Here is a 5,657-nt window from a genome sequence, read left to right on the forward strand (position 1 = left end):
TATTTTCAAGAAATCGAAAAACAAATGAGTCAACTTACATTAGTTGTGACTTGTCTGTAATCTAAGGGAAAGCTTTCGTCTCAAACAGTACCAAATCTGAGATAAAAGTGCATGCGCTATCACCCTCCATAGTGGAGCTGTCGTTGAATCTGAATCTTAAAAAAATTTTGGAGCAAATCCCAAGAAAGAAAAAGAAAGAACTGAAACCATTGGTGGAACTATCTATTCCATTGTCATATGCTATACGCCCCTCATTCCTAAAAAGACTCATCAAATGTGACAAGTAGGCTGAAGAAAAAGAGATTCTCGACATTTTTCAAAAAGTCAATATCAATATTCCACTCTCAATGTAATGAAAAAAGTTCCAAGGTATGCAAGATTTCTGAAATATCACAGTACTAACAAGAGTAAGCTCATTAGGAAAGAAAAGGTAAATTTATGTGAGAATGTTTTTGCAGTTATTTGACGAAAAATCCCACCTAAATACAAAGACCAAGGTATTTTTGCAATTCCTTGTAAAATTGGTAAGGTTGGTATTAAAAGGGCCATGTGTGATTTAGGCGCTTTGATAAATGTTGTGTGATTTGTGTACTTATAAATTATGCAAAAATATGTGCAAGTATACACAATCAAACAAGTAATATAGAGTGAGTGAGTATCGCCTCCACATGGATTGGAGAAAATTACGAGTTAAGTTAAATCTCTGATCTAAATTATATAAGTATAGTTAGTGTGATGGTATGATCAAATGATAATGTAATGGCAAAGTGAAATGTGTGCATATGAGATTTCAATGGTGGTGTGGAAATTTAGCAGGTGGAAATGCTATGGCGAATCGAGATGTATGAAGTGTAATATATTGAAATTACTAAAACAAAAACAATTGAGAATCCGAGATTAAAAGGGATAACTTGACAATCCTCACACAAATAAGCTGCAATGAGAATGATTGTGGGGTCATTAAGGAATCCTAAGCTTTGTTTTCTAGAATGGTCTAAACTTCTATGACTTACTTGCTCACCAAAATTTACTAACTCCCTATGCTATATCTGGTCAAGGAACCTAGCAGATGAAAATGCCACGATAATACCTCTCGACTTGAACAGTAGCATAAAACTTATCGATTAAGTTCTACTCCTTTTAGTAGTTGAAATTTTATCCTTATCTTTAAGGTGGATTAGGTTTTAATTAGCAGCTAAAACCTATTGCTCATGTTAATCGATACCGTAGCATAGTAGTATCCATACCATGATAGGGGTATCGATACTTGTGAAATGTTAAAAATAGGTTGATATTGTTATAGAAGGTTAATAATATATACTCTTGAATAACCTTTGAGTATAATTGTTAGGAAATATACTAGCAATTGATTGTACGTATCGTTGTTGGATGCTTGAGTAGATCGAAATCAAGCTCCCGAGTCAAGCAAAACTAAAGACAAAGGCAAAGTACTGGAGTGATCAACTTTGTATTTTGGATATAATAGCGAGACAATCTAGGTGTGTGCATTTAATTATGTACATATATGTTATGGTAGTCATAGTTGTATGATTTATTAATGTAAGTATGTTGATTACCAAATGGCACTAAGCGTGCAAAAACTTAAGAGATTCATACTAAGTGTATGAATTTTCGTATGAGCACTATGTGTGCAAAGCTAATAAATTGATACTAAGTGTATGAATTTCCATATGGGAACTATGTGTTCAAAACTAAGATATTCATATTAAGTGTATGAATTTTTGTATGGGCACTATGTGTGCAAACTAAGAAATCGTTACTAAGTGTATTAATTTCCGTATAGGAAATATATGTGAAATTATCAAAAGTTCATAATAAGAAGGTGAATTTTCGTATTGGTAATAGGTGAGTAGTCCACGTAAATTATAGTAAGATTTGGGATTATTACATGGGCACTATAGGTATCAACCATAGAATGTATAATGATTGAAAGAGTTAATTGATATTATGAATAATTATATAGTAGAAAGTGGTCTAAATAAAAGATTACATGGCCTAACTGTGCATTTGACAGAAAGATGTCAATTATGCCAGTTAGATGAAAGGATAAGTGCCTTTGAGGCCTAACTGTGCATTTGACAGAAATGTGCCAATTATGCCAGTTAGATGAAAGACTAAGTGCCTTTGAGGCCTAACTGTGCATTTGATAGAAATGTGTCAATTATTCCAGTTAGATGAAAGGCTAAGTACCTTTGAGGCATAATTGTGCTTTTGACAGAAAGGTGTCAATTATGCCAGTTAGATAAAAGGCTAAGTGCCTTTGAGGCCTAACTGTGCATTTGGCAGAAAGGTGTCAATTATGTCAGTTAGATGAACTGTTAAAGACCGTTGAGTAAGAAATATATGGCCTAGCTGTGTATTTGGCAGAAAGGTGTCAATTATGCCAGTTAGATGAACGATTAAAGACCGTTGAGTAAAAGATACATGGCCTAGTTGTGCATTTGGCAGAAAGGTGTCAATTATGCCAGTTAGATGAACGATTAAAGACCGTTGAGTAAAAGATACATGGCCTAGCTGTGCATTTGGTAGAAAGGTGTCAATTATGACAATTAGATGAACGGTTAAAGACCTTTCAGTAAAAGATACATGACCTAGCTGTGCATTTGAAAGAAGAGTGTCAATCATTTAAGTTAGATGAAAAATTAAATGCCTTTGGGTAAAATATTAAAGGAATTATAATTTATTTGGTTATAAACGGTGTATAAGTGGTATGAAAGGATGTCATATAGATATAAAATGTACAACAATGCATAATTGGTATGAATGGATGTCATAAAAGAAAAACGTAAATAGTACATAAAGGGTATGAAAGGATGCCCAAATGAAGATACAAAATGGTGTGTTAACAGTAGTTAAGATGCTGCCTATAATGATTATAAAAGATACATGATCAATTGGCACTTTGGTGCAATACATGTATAGTACGTTCTAATTTAACGTACACCGTGCAAATAAAGAATAATTGGGGGAAACATATATAGAAGGATAGATAGGTTGGGCCTACTAAGAATAATTTAGATAACTTATTGAAAGAATTATGTTGTAGTTGAGAAGGGCTTATCTGCTCCTTATGGAGTTTGCAATTTAAATCGTCATTCAATATTTTATAAGATATTTATGTATAAAGTTTGATATCTTTGCAGTATTATGTCTCACTAAGTAATTACTTAACATGTGTTGATTTCACGTGTAAGTAAAGGCAAAGGCAAATATTAGTTGCATAAGGAGTGCAGCCGTAGCAGCAACGATCATCAATTAAGGTTGACCCGTGAGTAACGTTAAGAAAATCTTATTCCTTTTGAAAACTTAGTTGGCATGTAATATAACTAAATTAAATATGTTGTAATGTATTTAAATTAATAGTTTTAGTTTTTTTTCTTATATGAATATCATATTTTGAGTTTGTTAAAAATTGAAACAAAATTCTACGATTTTTCAAATGACAAAATATTTTAAAAGTGATGTGACATACGTATCTCGTGTACGAAAATGTATACATGAGATGAGTGTTACATATAGTTACTCAACAACTTGTCGAATTTACCTTTCTTTAACAACAACTAGTTCCTCCCATATTTTCCATAACTTTATCCAATGGCTAATGTCTTCATCTTGCCATAATAGTTTGAACTTTGAATTTACTAAGCTGTCACAGTGTCACTCTCATACGCACACATGAATTCAAAAACTGTTGTTTTTAAACTCTTAAAATAAACTAGTACATCAAATGGAACACAATTTTCGACCAAAAAATATTGAAGTTTACATTTTAAATTGGATTGAAATTGAAAAATGAAATATATATTAATATCATCATAAGTTTAATTTAATATAAATTCCATTTGATTTATGTCTACTTTTAATATCATGTACTCTAATTCAACTTCTAATTATATTAGACATAATTTATAAAAGTATTCGATAAATTAAGTTAAAGTTTAATACATTTTCATTTTTATGATTGCCAACGATGATAACAAAAAGAAAATTGTTTAGAGATGCGTAGGATGTAACATATCCTATTAGACACATTAGTACTAGTTGCATTCTTTTAAATAGAATATTATTTTACATTTTTCTCTCACAAACAGCTTCCTTGACCTAAGACCATTTTGTCTTTTCCAATTTTAAAATTATTTGAATTTTAAAAATGTTTATTATATTTCGCACTGAATTTTAAAAATTCTCTGGCTCCGGCTCCGGCTCTTGCTCTTCTCTGTTGCCTGACATCTTTCTTGTGGTCTATCTGTCTTCGAAACATCAAACGGAAACAACGGCTTTCATGAGAATTTTACGGCTACTTGAAATAATGCCTTAGCCCAATATCATCTCAGAGGAGCTCCGACTTACCCCGAGAAAGAAACCATCGAGTTGTGCATCGAAGCTTTCAGGCATACTACTGTCCCCCGAACTCATATAAGAGGAATTCCTCTTGGAACTCTCACCGTATGACCCAAACGAAGACAAATGAATCAATGTCAGCTTGGAACATTTCTTCAAACAAGTCCTGTAATTCCTCTAAGCTTTCTTCTCCGTTTTCCTACACGTTCACGTTTACATGAGAAGAAAAAAAAACGTCGTATCAAATATATATCTTACTAAAATCGAATCAAAACTGAATCCAGAAAACAGTGAAAGAAGACTTTACATTAGATTTTGTCTGCACCATCATATCAGTTATTTCGTTCAGAAAGTCTCCCATGCCCTAAAATCAAACCATTCCATAAAAACAAATATTTATTCATTTTTGTCTGCTTGCTTTGCATAAACCTAACCTACATAACTTGAATTTAATATATAAAGGCGAGAGGGTGTGGAGAACAGCAAAGCAAAGATACATTTTCGTCATCATCAGTGTCATAGAATCCTACGTCGTACTGGAATCTCTTGTTTGCGTCAGACAACTGTAGAAAAAGTCAAGTGAACAACGTCATCTCGTGAAGCTGAATCCAATAATTTATTAATTAAACAAAAGTGAGGAAGAAAGGCAAAAAAATATCATCGCAGCCAGATGATATTCAAAGAAAAGTTCCTCGATAGTTAACAACATCTAGATTTATTGCCTTCTTACAGAAAACCCAATAAAAAGACCCATAATTTTTACAGCATCAGTTTATCAACTTTGGATTCATAGAAAGCAAGAGTTTTAACTGAATTCAGAGCGCGTTCAGAGTATAAATTATTAACACCACAAAATAAACAAATTCAAATCAAATGCTAAAAATCTAACCAGGGCAAGTTTCTTATAAGCAGCCCTGCCTGAGCTCTGTTTGAGTGCATTCCTTATTCACACCCAAAACAGCATAGAAATCATTGTTCTTCTCTTCTCCATTTGCCATTCTTCAACTAAAAAAACCCAAAAACACAATCCCGGCACCAAAACCCAAAACAAAAGTCTTTGTCTCGTCGACAAATTATATAATAACCGACAACAAACCTTACAAGCGGAAACCAAGCCAAACCTATATATAAACGTCAAAACAAGACTTTAAAAACGTAGCTTAGGAGTATGTCTTTGTGAGAACTGCAACACAAATCCTTAGAATATATTTCCATGAAGGGAAAGGCTGAAGAGAAAAAGAAAATAAAACAGAGAGAAAAGAAATGAAAGGAAGGCGAGAAGATCTCTGCGAACA

At 32.8% G+C, this 5,657-nt stretch overlaps 1 long non-coding RNA gene across 1 annotated transcript; it reads right to left on the bottom strand.

Moving 5' to 3' along the window:
• Window positions 1-4,445: 4,445 nt before the first annotated feature.
• LOC120216848 lies at window positions 4,446-4,904 on the bottom strand. The gene is made up of 3 exons (XR_005525091.1): window positions 4,860-4,904; window positions 4,670-4,796; window positions 4,446-4,561 (listed from the first exon to the last, which is right to left on the bottom strand). It is a non-coding gene; the product is annotated as an uncharacterized LOC120216848 (long non-coding RNA).
• Window positions 4,905-5,657: the final 753 nt, after the last annotated feature.

Source organism: Hibiscus syriacus, unplaced genomic scaffold, assembly GCF_006381635.1.
Source record: "Hibiscus syriacus cultivar Baekdansim isolate YM2019G1 unplaced genomic scaffold, ASM638163v2 tig00110174_pilon, whole genome shotgun sequence".
Taxonomy (NCBI): Eukaryota; Viridiplantae; Streptophyta; class Magnoliopsida; order Malvales; family Malvaceae; genus Hibiscus; species Hibiscus syriacus.